The 12,373-nt window shown below is 50.7% G+C and overlaps 1 pseudogene; it reads right to left on the bottom strand.

Moving 5' to 3' along the window:
* Positions 1 to 8,587: 8,587 nt before the first annotated feature.
* On the bottom strand, positions 8,588 to 11,202 carry LOC149334711 (uncharacterized; annotated as a pseudogene).
* Positions 11,203 to 12,373: the final 1,171 nt, after the last annotated feature.

Genomic DNA, 12,373 nt, shown 5'->3' with positions numbered 1-12,373 from the left:
TTTTCTGTGGCCCAGTGCATTGGTTTTGCTTTAGTAAGAAAGGAAGCCTCTGTGCAAGACCGTCTTACTGCAAACTTTTTAATGGGCTTCCTCTTCACTTCCGTTCCCTCTTCAAATCTAAGCTAACACAACAAGACTTTCCGAGGACCTGCACATTCTCTGCGATGTCATGGGGAACGCATAGTATGAAGCCTGTTTCGTTTTTTGTCTCACTGAAATTTCTAGGAAGATAAAATTTTAAAAGCGCTGAAAATTTTATCAGGGGAATTCCCACATCATTTTGGAAACCTGCAGTGTGTTTATTTTGTGCCCTCTCCTTTACTGTTATTAAAATATTGGTTTAGGGAATTGCGTAGAAAAGCCTTTCAATGTCAGTGGAGAAGGCCAGCTTAGCCCCCAAAAGACAGGCCTTCTTGAGAGAAAAATTAAATTGCTTCCTTCAGATTAGGCACTCTAATGGGTCGATAACTGTAAGGAGATTTGAACTTTTTTTGAGCAAACTGGAAAGGACACCTTGGCAAGATCCTACATCCGTGACAATTGCGCGCATGGGAACATCATCATCATCATCATTTATTAACCCTTAAAGGTCCCGTTAGGGACATTACATAAGGGGGGGAGGTGGTACAGGGGTGTTCAGCAGTCATACATGAATATAAATATAGAAGGAATATAGAAATACAGAAAAATATACAAAATATAAAATATAGAATATTAACGGCGAAACATCTTTTGTGTTCTTGCCGAAAAGAATAACATAAGCCCATCTTTTCCGGCCGTTTTAATCCTTTTTTGGAGATAGTTCCGTGTTATCACAGAGCGCCAGTGCAGACTTCTGAATCCCAGCACCTGATAGCTTGAAGTAGTTCTAAAAAGCCCTTGGCGGATATGCGTTCTTGTTTTGGAATTCAATTACTCCTTGCTGGTCAATACATTCTTCTAAGCACGCGAAAAGCTCGTCATGTGGTAGTGAATAATATAGGTCCTTGACATCAAAAGAGCAGGCCATCAGTCCCTTGTTATTTTTAGTTTCTAAAAACTGGATTACATCCTGCGGATTTTTTACCTGGAAAGGATCATCCAACGTGAGCGAATTTAAAGGGTCCCTGAAAGGGGTGTCTGAGGTTGGCAAACAAATGCTTGCATTATGTAGAGCGTAGGCCACTGAACGTTCATGCCGCGTACAATACATCAAAGGCGAGTAGATAATTTACAATACATTTTCAAAAACTACCTCTCCCGAGCCTCGCGGCGACCAGCGGCGGTGAACTTCCGCCCGAATCCGTACTCATTACGTCAGTTTGTACTCTTTACGTCACAAGTGCTGGGCTATGATTGGTTCGCGGTGCCAACGTGAAATCACGCATTTAACAAACTAGAAGCTCTAGATACTTCACACTCTTACTCTTTTCGGAAACATTTCGCATTTCAGCAAGCAGAGTTGTCGTTTATATGCATGTTTACGCAGTTATTGTGTGTTCGGTGTCAGAAATTAGTACTGCACTTCCGGTTTACAATGTTTTCGTCTGCTCGTGCCGCTTGTGTCACTCCGCCGGCGCCGCCGTCGAACCGAATCGAGAATCGAGGTGCGATTTGGAGTCACCGCACTACTGATTTCTGTCGCGACCTCCGTCGCATGCGCAATCAAAATGGACCAGCCGTGCAGTGTCGTTGGTTGCAAAGCCAGGGTTCGGCAAGATGTTGCCCTTCGGCACTGTCTGCCGAAAGATGGAAGTGAGCGAGCGGTCGTCGTCGTCAGGATTCAGCGCTCGATTTCTGAACGGCGTGTCCTTAAAAGCTTGGCCGACGCGCTGCACCGATCGTCGCTTGCGAACTGCCGCCCCACTACAAGCAGGGAGACACGGAGCGGTGAGCATCGCTGCGCCGCCCTACCCAAGCTCCGCTCACAACCGGTGTCGCACTTCGCCGCCGTGCAGCAATGCCTGAGCGCTGCTTGGGATGGTGTACAAATATCACAAGGCAAGATCGCCTTGTTATCAGAAATACTTCTCGAGCAGCGACAAAGCACGCCTACTTATGTTGCGAGCTTTCGGCAACGGCACCGCTCGCGGGCGCTCCGGGCGACGAGCTCTGCTGCTGCCTGGCTGCCGTGGTCGTCGCTAGGCCTATTGCCTCTTTGGCATCGAAGCTGCAGCGGCCGGCGCTTCGGAAGTCGCCTGAGCTATAATACAAGGCTTACTCTACACATCGCTTTGCAGTCAACAGCATCATCTCACAATAAAATAATAGTATGGTCACTTTCCGCGACTCCTTCTGCAGCGAAGCGAGTGGGCGCCAGGCGAGCCGGACCCCACGTCGGGCCAGCGGCAGCTGCGAGACGGTTGTGGCAAGAAATTTGCTCGTATCACAGTCGTTACCTTTACCAGCAGCTCAGTATTGGTCAGCGATCCTCAAAAATGACACATTTTTCACATTTCTTGTCCCAGGGTTTATTATTTACGTCAAGAACACACTTTAGCTCGTTTTTATGTCGCCGGCAGACGGGATCCAGGCTGGCCGGCCGGCCGGCATGCTCGGCGTACATCACGTTCGCACAAGAAAATGCAAAACAGCCATGATACCAGCGAGGATGCTTCCTAGATTCGATCAACGAAAATATGTCTGTGCAAAAGTGGATCTTTCGGCAACGACACCGCCTGCGGCAACGCCGCGCGACGAACTGCGCGCTGGTCCCAGGCTGCCCTAGTCGTCGCTAGGCCTATCTGGTTTCGCATTGAAACCGCAGCTGACGGCGCTTCGGAAGTTGCCTGCGCTATAATAAAAGGCCTACTATTCACATCGCTTTACTGTTCGATATGTTCGATTTCCACGATGCCTTCAGCAACGGAGCTAGCAGACGGTAGGCGAACCGCACCAAGTAGCAGCAGCACCAAATCGGATGAAATTTGCTTGTATCGCAGTCATCACTTTTACCAGCAACTCGGTATTGGCCAACGATCGTCAGAAATTATGCATTTTTGACATGCATCTAACCAAGGGCTTGCTATGGACGAGAACAAACAATACTAGCGCGTTTTTCAGTCGCCGGTGGCCGGCATCAAGGCTGGCAGGCCGGTCCGGCGTGGCTCGGCCTGGCTCGGCCCCGAGCGCCCTGAGCAGCGCGCTGTACGGCATCATGACGCTGCCGCTCTCCGCACTCGTATTGACTCCCGCTTCCCGTCGTTGCGTTTTCCGCGCGCGGCATGTCGTAGACATCCAGCAGGTTGTACGCAGGCGACGAGCTGCGATCGGTTGTTACGACGTCGTTCACAACGGCGCGCCGCAGCGAATCGCACACACTTTCCGCACATGTGTCCCCGCCTTAAGGCTGAAATCCCATTTCGGCACTCATCCGCAAAAGTCGTTCCTTCAGCTCGGGGTCTATAGTACGAGAGAAGCCGCAGCGACGGTTGCGAGACACAGGTGAACATAGCAGACAGCGGGAAAGCGAGCGAGCGAGCGATCGAGCGAAAGAGCGCGTCAACCGGAAGTAAACAAACCGATCTCGTCGATGACGTATTTGTGGGCGGAGCATGGTCCCGGCCTGTAATCTTTATTTTTTTATGGTTCGCTCCGGTGTACGAGTTGAGAGGGAAAAGGCTGGTGGTCATTTTTAATAGCCATTATCTCTGGTTCCGCACAAGGTAGATAAAAAATTTTTGCGGTAGGATGATGGATCGTTCAATGTGTATCAATACTTCGACTTCTCTTTGCCTACATGGACACCGTTTCAGGGACCCTTTAAGATCTTCTTTAGAAAAACTGCTACAGTTTTCTGCCATGTGCCTCTCTCAGATACGATCACACGAAACGGGCACTCTGGTTTGTGGGTTTTTGCGCTAAAAAACACTTGTAAACTAAGGCCTTCACTTTTATCGGCTCTTTTCGTTAATAGTTCAAGGTTAAGTTTTTTGCACACTCTCTTGGCCTTAGCTTTAACCCCTTAACCGTTTTGGATGAGCTGCGCTCGTCCTTGCCAAGCCGTCCCCAAACCGTTTTGGACGACTGTAGCTCGTCCTCGCTGAATAGGTTCTTCCTTTCAGCGTTTTGGACGAGCAGCGCTCGTGTGGGGCTTAGATGGCATTTTACTCGACAGATGGCAGCACTGACCTGATAATTTCGTTTTCTTCTACCGCATAAACGTTTTTTCGTATGGCAACCTGGGTTTTAAAAATGGCGTCCGGCGGAGGCGATGCATGTTTTGTTGAGCCGTCTTCTCGGAAAAGACGCTTTTCTTCCTCGTCACCTTCTTCAAACGATGGTGATTCAGACACCGAAGTGTACATTGTTTCAGGGAGCGAGGACGATAGTGATGACGTTGTGCTGATGAAGAAGAGGGCAGCTCTGATGCAACATCGCGAGCGCACGTCAGTGGATGTAGATCGACGTCAGCAACATCCCTACGCGACTCCCTCGGATTCCTTTTTTCGCAGCTCCCGGTTAGACCACTATAAGCTCATCTGATGACTTGCTTGAATATATTTATCACTTATTACCTGCAGGAAGTTGGTTTTCAGTATTGCGAGAAATAATAAACTTGAATATGCTAATTTCACTTCATGTTTGCTTGAAATATTTTTTAAAGATCGAATGCATGGTTTTTATTGCAATATTAATTGAAATCAGGAATAAAAAAAATAAGCAGTTTTGTTAAGAAATTCGTTGACATAACAAAACGGTGAAGGGGTTAATTCTTTTCAGGTTAAGGTTCTTGGCCGCAGAAAACGAAGACAGAATAGCTTCCCTACCCTTCTTTGCGTACAATTGAGAGTGTAGCACTAGGAATCCTCCTTCCTTGTCCGCTGGGAGCAAACGCAGCGAATTTCCCTTCAAATACGAGACAGTTCGCCGAACCGAGACGGTGTTCACTGGGGCCTTGCAACGCAGAAGCGCATCAACTCTTTCAGACACGCACCTATCGGATTCTGCCACCGGTGCCAACCTGGACACCTGCCTCACCATGCTCAGAAGTTCTGCGGGCGACCTTTTGGGTTCCGTGGCGTACTTCGGCCCCTGGGAGAGAACACGACGCACTTCCGTAGGCAGCGACACGTTCCCTGCGGTGTGGATGACATTCTCTGTCGAGTGCTTCTTTCTGGCCGGTGATGCCCGGAGCTAGAAAAAGGTTTGGTGCCACAGAAAGTCAGTTGTTGCGTTCGCTAAATCAGAAAACTCTTTCCATTTCTTCTTTCTATGTGGTGGGGCTTCGGGTCTTTGCAGCAGAAGAAAAAGACTGCACCTGTAAAACCGAGCTTGTCTGTTCCATTCAGCAGGATGTGGCAAATTCTTGAGCAATGGCCCTGCGAAGGCTGGAAGGCTGGAATCCTCCAAACAGCTGCAGAACGTACGTTGGCACACGTTTTTCCTTGACAAGAAAAGCCAATGATCGAGCGTTGCATATGGCGACAACAATGCAGGTGACGAGAATACATGGAGGAACGGACAGATAATTAATAGGGCCCGATGTACTAGAAATGAAATTCGTTAACACAGATGCTTGGGCAAGTTCGTAACTCATTTTAACCGGAAAAGCGTGCACTAGACAGCGTGTCCGTGTCTTAGTGCGCGCTGTTCCGGTGAAAATGAGTTACCAACTTGCCCAAGCTTATGTTTTAAGAAATTTCATTTCTAGCACATCGGGCCCTATTAATTGTCTGTCCGTCCATCCATGTATTCTCGTCACCTACATTGCTGTCGCCGTATGCAACGCGCGATCATTGGCTTTTCTCGTCAATGAAGAACACTAGACAGCCTGTCCGTGTCTTAGTGCGCGCTGTACGTTCTGGTGAAAATGAGTTACCAACTTGCCCAAGCATCTGTGTTAACGAATTTCATTTCTAGTACATCGGGCCCTATTAATTGTCTGTCCGTTCATCCATGTATTCTCGTCACCTGCATTGCTGTCGCCGTATGCAACGCTCGATCATTGGCTTTTCTCGTCAAGGAAGAACACTAGACAGCCTGTCCGTGTCTTAGTGCGCGCTGTTCTGGTGAAAATGAGTTACCAACTTGCCCAAGCATCTGTGTTAACAAATTTCATTTCTAGTACATCGGGCCATCGGCCCTCCGCCACCTTCTTTCTGAGTCTGCGGTTGAGCCGTTGGTTCTTCCAGCGACTGAGTATTGACTGCTTGGCTTCGATGAGATGCGCTAGCCGGCTGTCTACTTTATCAATCGCAGCGTCCGTTTCAATTTCTTTGGTCGCGTCGCGTACGCTCTTGGTGATTTCGGCCGTCCACGTCTCTATGTCTTCGATCTCGCCGTCAGCGTCTGTCTTCTGGCTTCTGGCGTCTCGGAAGGCATCCCAGTCACCCATCTGTGTGTTTTGATGCTGGTGTCGTTGTGTTCCGGTATGCTGATTTCCACGATGGTGTGGTCGCTGCCGAGGTCGGTTCCCGTGTTTCGCCAGGTGATCGCTCCCCGGACGTCGTTCTTGACGAACGTGAGGTCCGGAGTGGTGTCCCGGGACACAGAGTTACCGATTCTCGTCGGGTGCGCCGGGTCCGTGATGAGGGTGAAGTCGAGTTCCATGGCGTCTTGGTACAGGTCGCGGCCCTTTGCTGTGTACTTGTTGTAGCCCCAGGCTGGGTTCATCGCGTTGAAGTCGCCGCAGACGATTAGCGTGTTGCGGCCTGCCGCGGTGCTGGCTCTCTGTAGTATCCCAAGCAACCACAGATATCCATCGGCCGGCCGTTGGCCGTCCGTTTCGGATGTTCCGGACGGCCGACGGACGTCCGCGAACAGCCGGTGGACGTCCGTCGGCTGTCCTATAGGCGTCCAAAGGGACATGTTTGTCTGGCCAATGGACATCGATTTCGGACGTCCGTTCCCGGATCTTTCTCGGATGTTTGCATATATGGCACATGCATACTTTCTTCGTGTCCGCGGGGCAATAAAATGAAAAAAGCAACTGAAAGTACAGCGAGAATATTTTATTGTGATTGTACATCAGCACAGGACTGAGTTACTGTGAAGTGTATAACTCCTCGATAAGACGTAAAACTTCGAGCGCACAACCATCTTCCTACTTCCATGACGGTAAAACTTCGAGCGCACAACCATCTTCCTACTTCCATGACGAAGCGGAAGCAAACAGCTTTCTGTAAAAAATGAAAAGAAAAAGGTTAGTACTCAAGCCCACGCCAAATCTCAGTAGACCATGATACATTCAAAAATGCTTGGCAACTTTGTTATTGGTATTCACGTTAACGAAGCCCAAAATAGCACAGAGGTGAGAGACACACCGACATAGTCATCATCCTTGACACCAGAAGGTATTCTATGCTTGCGAGGGGCCAAGAGCTAGGAAATTGAGCATTTTTCATGATGGCACCCGCCCTACAACCCACCTGTTACATGCAGTCTCTAATTTCAGAGAAGTTCTGCCCTCCTTTCCCTAGACTCAAGCAAAAACCAGTGTCAGGACTGCTGACAAAAAGATTATGCCTGCGCCAAATTGCAAGAGATAATGATAACTTCAAGAATGTTCGGCAACTAGTCACTTATAGTCAATGCTGTTCATGTTAATGAAGACCACTACAGCACAAAGAGGCAAGAGACGTAGCACAAGTCTCAACCCATCTGTAGCCCACACCACAGTATAGCCATAACATAACTCCAACTCTCCCGCGAGAGAATGTTACAGATCCTGCTCCATTGTCATAAAAGTAATTCCCAAGCAGTGTACTGTACTTACCTCCGTAGGTCATGCCGTAGGCAATTACACTAGGCCTTCTTTCATCCGAAGTCGGTGTAGTACGATATTCCAGCACTCCAGGAGGGCTTCAGGCGCTTGCCGCATCCTTCGAATTGTTCAAGTTACACACCACTTTCGTCCGCAGACTAACAAAAGCCACACATTCCAGTGACAGAGCTCAAAAGGGGCACCACGCTTCGCGCCAAACTAACAACGCCGCCATTACGCCGCTGCACTCTGTGGCTGATGGATTGGATTGGGCTGACTACAAGCTGCATTTATGATGATGATGATAGCGAAGTTCGGCGGGAGTTTTGAATTTACAAGTGGTTTCAATCGCGTTTGACCACGGCGGACACGATGTCGCTACTGATTTTTAGATGTTTTCTAGATGTAAATTAGTAATTGATTTAGTGTAAAATTGTGTAGCACTCGCTCCTACCCTTAAATAAATTTAGTTCAGCAGTGGCCCTTGCACTGCAAGTATATAACTAGGGAATTGCGCGAATTTACAAAAGTCCTCAAGTCAAACCCCTGTAGCTCATGGAAATAATTTCTCCAAAGCAGATATGCAGATATTAACGCAATTTCGTGCACACTATCCAATAAAACTGACAAAATTTCCTTCGCGAATAAAATTTTCTAGGTTAAAAAAGCGAACTCTACAATATACATACTCGAACGGCGCGAATTTTCTGTGTGAAAAATTAGAAAAGAACTCTATACTCATATCCTGAGAATATACTCCACCGTACATCCCTCGGACGTACACCTTGTCTCTAATGCGGATATACAGAAGCGGATACTGTCCGTACGTCCGGCGGATGTATGAATACGGATATCCGAAATCGGATTGTATTCGTACGTCCGATGGACGTCCGATCTCGGCAAAGGACGTTCGGATCTAGCTCGGACGTCCGACGGATATCTGTGGTTGCTTGGGATTGTTTTGAATTTCTGTTTTCTCTGCGATGGGTTGCTGTATATGTTGAGCAGAAAAATGCTTCCTTTTCTCTTCTTGCCCGGGATGATTTCGGTGAGTGTGTGCTCGATCTTGATATTGCTTTGCAGCTCGTGCTCAACGAACGTGAGTCCTTTCCTGACCAGGGTGCACAGGCCTCTCCCGTCGGGCTGGCCCTTGTGCACTCTGTAGCCGGGCAGGGACGGTGCGTCGGTGAGTGTTTCTTGTAATAGGATCATGTCTGGTTTGCGCGCGACATGTGCGATGTGCTGTTGGATGACTGCCTTCTTCCTTCCGAGGCCGCGACAGTTCCACTGCCACGCTGTTACGGCTGCTGCTGCTGTTGCGTTGGCAGCCATGGTTGCGTTGGTGTGTACGCGGTTCCCTGGTTGGGTGGATGTTGCGCGAAGAGGGGCGCAAACGTCGGGTGGCTCACTATCGGCTGTAGGGTCCTTTCGATGTAGGCGAATCTGTTCGTGTTCTCGGCTTGGTAGGTCTCCATTGTTTGTTTCATTGCTGTCACTGCTGCGATGTTCGCCGTGATTAATTGTTCGAGTTTGGTGAACGTCGCTTCGAATTTGGCCTCGGGGTTGTCGATTTGATTGTTCTCTGTTTGCTTGCGCGTGGCCTCGACGGCTCGCTTCTTAGGTGCCGGTTCCTCTAAGGCTGTCTCCTGGGTGTTCATGGTTGTTTCGTCGGTCGTGCTTGTGCTTGGCGTGAGTCTCTGTGGAGGCTCGTTGTTGCATAGCAGCAACTTACGGATCTCGGCGATCTCTCTCGTGAAGCTGTTGATGGTCGTGCGCAGCGCCGCGTTCTCTTGTCTTAATGTCTCGTTGGCTTCTCGCATCTTGTTTATATCGTCTTTCTTCGTGGCTTCGGTGATTTTATGCACGTTCCTTATATTGTTCCCTTTAGCTGCGTCAGCCCAGCTGACTCGCTCACGTGATGGTGACCTTTTCCTACTGAGGCTTCTCTTGCAGCTGCTGTCTCTGGAATTTGGCGCGCGGTTCTCTGATGGAGTCCTTGACTTTCCCGCAGCTGGTGGCTTGTCGAGTGGCGGGAAATCGCTCTCCGACAGCAGCTGGCGTTCGGCCTGTCGGCGCTCCCATTGTCGCTTGCGCACTACGTAGGGGATCTTGTATTTCGCCTTGCACGTTCGGTCTCCGGTCGGGTGTTCGTCCCCGCACAGCTTACATTTAGGGGTACAGCGATGGTCTTCTTTGAGGTTGGCGAGTCCGCAGGCCAGGCACGTCTTGATATTGGGGGTCGGGCACACGTCCTTTCGGTGTCCCACTCGGCCGCACTGCTTGCAAACGTCGATCTGTTTCCTGTAGAGGCGGCACGGTATCAGGGTGACTCCGTATCGGACGAAGTTCGGTTGGGTCCCTGGAACACCACGATCGCGGTGGTCGTGCTGCCGATCCTCTTTGCGCCCACTGCTAGCGGGTTTCTCTCGTTGACGATGTTCCTATCTATCTCGTCGGCGCTCGCATCGATGGGGATGCCTCTGATGACGCCCTTTACGGTGTCGTGAGGAGCCGTGCGATATGCGCTGACTTCGTAGGAGTTGTCTTGAATATAGATTTCCTGGATTTTAGCGTACCTAGCCGCGTTGTCTTCGTTCTGTGTACTGACGACCATGATGTTCTGTTGCGTGTTGGGGCAGATGGTGTCCGCGGCGCTTTCCTCGCTCGTGATCTTGGCCGCGGCGAATATGGCCGCAGCGATGGTGGTGGTGCCGGTCTTGGCGATGTCCAGTCCCCCTCTGGGTCTGACGACTATCTTGCTCTCTTCCAGTGGCATGGCTGGCATGCGTGCTGCCTTGATGGGCGAGGCTCTGACGTTCTTGTGGAATTTCGATTTCGGGCTTGTTTGACTCCCGCCGGGTCCGTCAGGCTTGCCGCCGTCGGGGGTACGCTGGCGCAGCCTCGACATGCGTTCCCCCGCGAGCGTCCATCCGGCGTCGTTGTGGTATTCCTCTGGTGATATCTCTTTGCCTTGAACTTGAACGCACATTTGGCTGTCCACGATCATTGTAGACGTAGCGGACGCCTCCCTCGTCGTAACGGACGCCTCCATCTCGGACGCCGCCGATGAGTACGGTTGAACTTGAACGCACATTTGGTTGTCCACGATCATTGTAGACGTAGCGGACGCCTCCCTCGTCGTAACGGACGCCTCCATCTCGGCCGCCGCCGAGGAGTGCGGCAGGCGGCGACCGGTGCGACGGTGCAGGGCCTAGCGTCCGCGGGACAAGCTTAGGCCTAGCACTCTATCACACGGCAGCGGTAGAAAAAGTCACACAATTTGGCAAAGAAAAACGCACGTCTAGGGTCAGCTGGTATCGGTCGATGCCGCTCGCCTTCACGGACACATTGGTGCAAGGAAAACTTTGTTTTGAGGCAATTAGCACTGCGTAATTGGTTAGCAGTGACAGAGCCGATGTGAACACGTCTGCTCCGGCGGCATGGAGCCAGCGTTCCCCACTCATCGTAAGACCGTCTCTGACGGGGCACCCCTGGTGCGAAGATAACGATTCAGTGTTTCGCTCTAACCATGAACCGACTAGCCCAACATCATGTCTTACTTCTAGTCTACAAACCGTCTCTGGCGGGTGTCACAAAATTCGGCGCATTTTAGAAACAAAGAAAAACCGCCGCGCGCACGGCGTCTCACCGGCGCGAGCCCAACGGGAAAGAGGGAAAGCCCCCGCCGAGCGCGTGCCTCTCTCTCCACCGCCACGGCGTGTGCCGAGGGAATGAGTCATCCACGCTGAATTCTCTGGAACATACGAGTTGCTTCTGCAGCAGACGGGGGGAAAGGGCGTAGCCTTGCGTGCACGTCCCCCTCGCCCGTCGGCGACGGCGCCACTCAAGAACACGTACGCTCGAAACTTCGAGATGCGACCCCCGACCTCTGACCTATGGGGACGAGCGGCCAGTGAGAAGAACGAAGGGAGACAGCACTGCAAATGCTGCGTGTATGTACGCGCCTACTTTGGCGCCTACAACAAACAGACGGGAGAGCGAGCCTATAAAAGAAGGACGTTGACCGCTGTGAAGTCAGTCCGGACCGCCGTTTAAGCTTCGGAGAAGCGCGCCTGTTCGACTCCCGGGGAAAACACCACTCGGCCAGCCACGGACCAACGAGGCAACGTTCGCCAGTCTGCGGGACGGCATCGTCGTGGAGCTCTGGTCGTCGGACTGCCGCAGTGCCCGGTGAACAAATTGTGTTTTGTTTGTTTAACTCTCTCTCGTGTTAGTGCACTTTAGGTGCAATATTGCCTCTGTATTGTAGTCTCTCTCTCGAGTTTAACTTTGCCTGAGTTGCATTGCTTGTTAATCACTCTGTATGTGTTTGTATTAGTGCTTGTGAAATCCTCTGTATCGTCTCTTTGCTGTATAAACTTTGTTTTTGTTTGTGAACCTTTGGCTCCGACCCATTTTCTGGCTTGCGACCAGCGAAAGCTGGGCACCGAACGCCCAAAAACCTCTTGTCACTTGGTAGCTGGGTTCCGCTGAGTTTGCCACGCTGAGTCGAGGGCATCTCCTTTGAGTCCGAGACCGCTACCCCCACACGTTCTAAGGGTGTCTGGGAGCTTCCCACGTAAAAGTGCGCGAAGTCTGGGTGACAGCGGGGCACCTCTGGTGCGAGGAAGAAGAACCTGAACTTTACTGCGCAGTAAAGGATGTCGATCACACAAGCTTGAGGTTTCC

Source organism: Amblyomma mixtum, chromosome 8 (assembly GCF_055824585.1).
Source record: "Amblyomma mixtum isolate Tamu chromosome 8, ASM5582458v1, whole genome shotgun sequence".
Lineage (NCBI taxonomy): Eukaryota > Metazoa > Arthropoda > Arachnida > Ixodida > Ixodidae > Amblyomma > Amblyomma mixtum.
The sequence above is the reverse complement of the archived record's forward strand: the minus strand, read 5'-3'. Positions and strand labels throughout refer to the sequence as shown.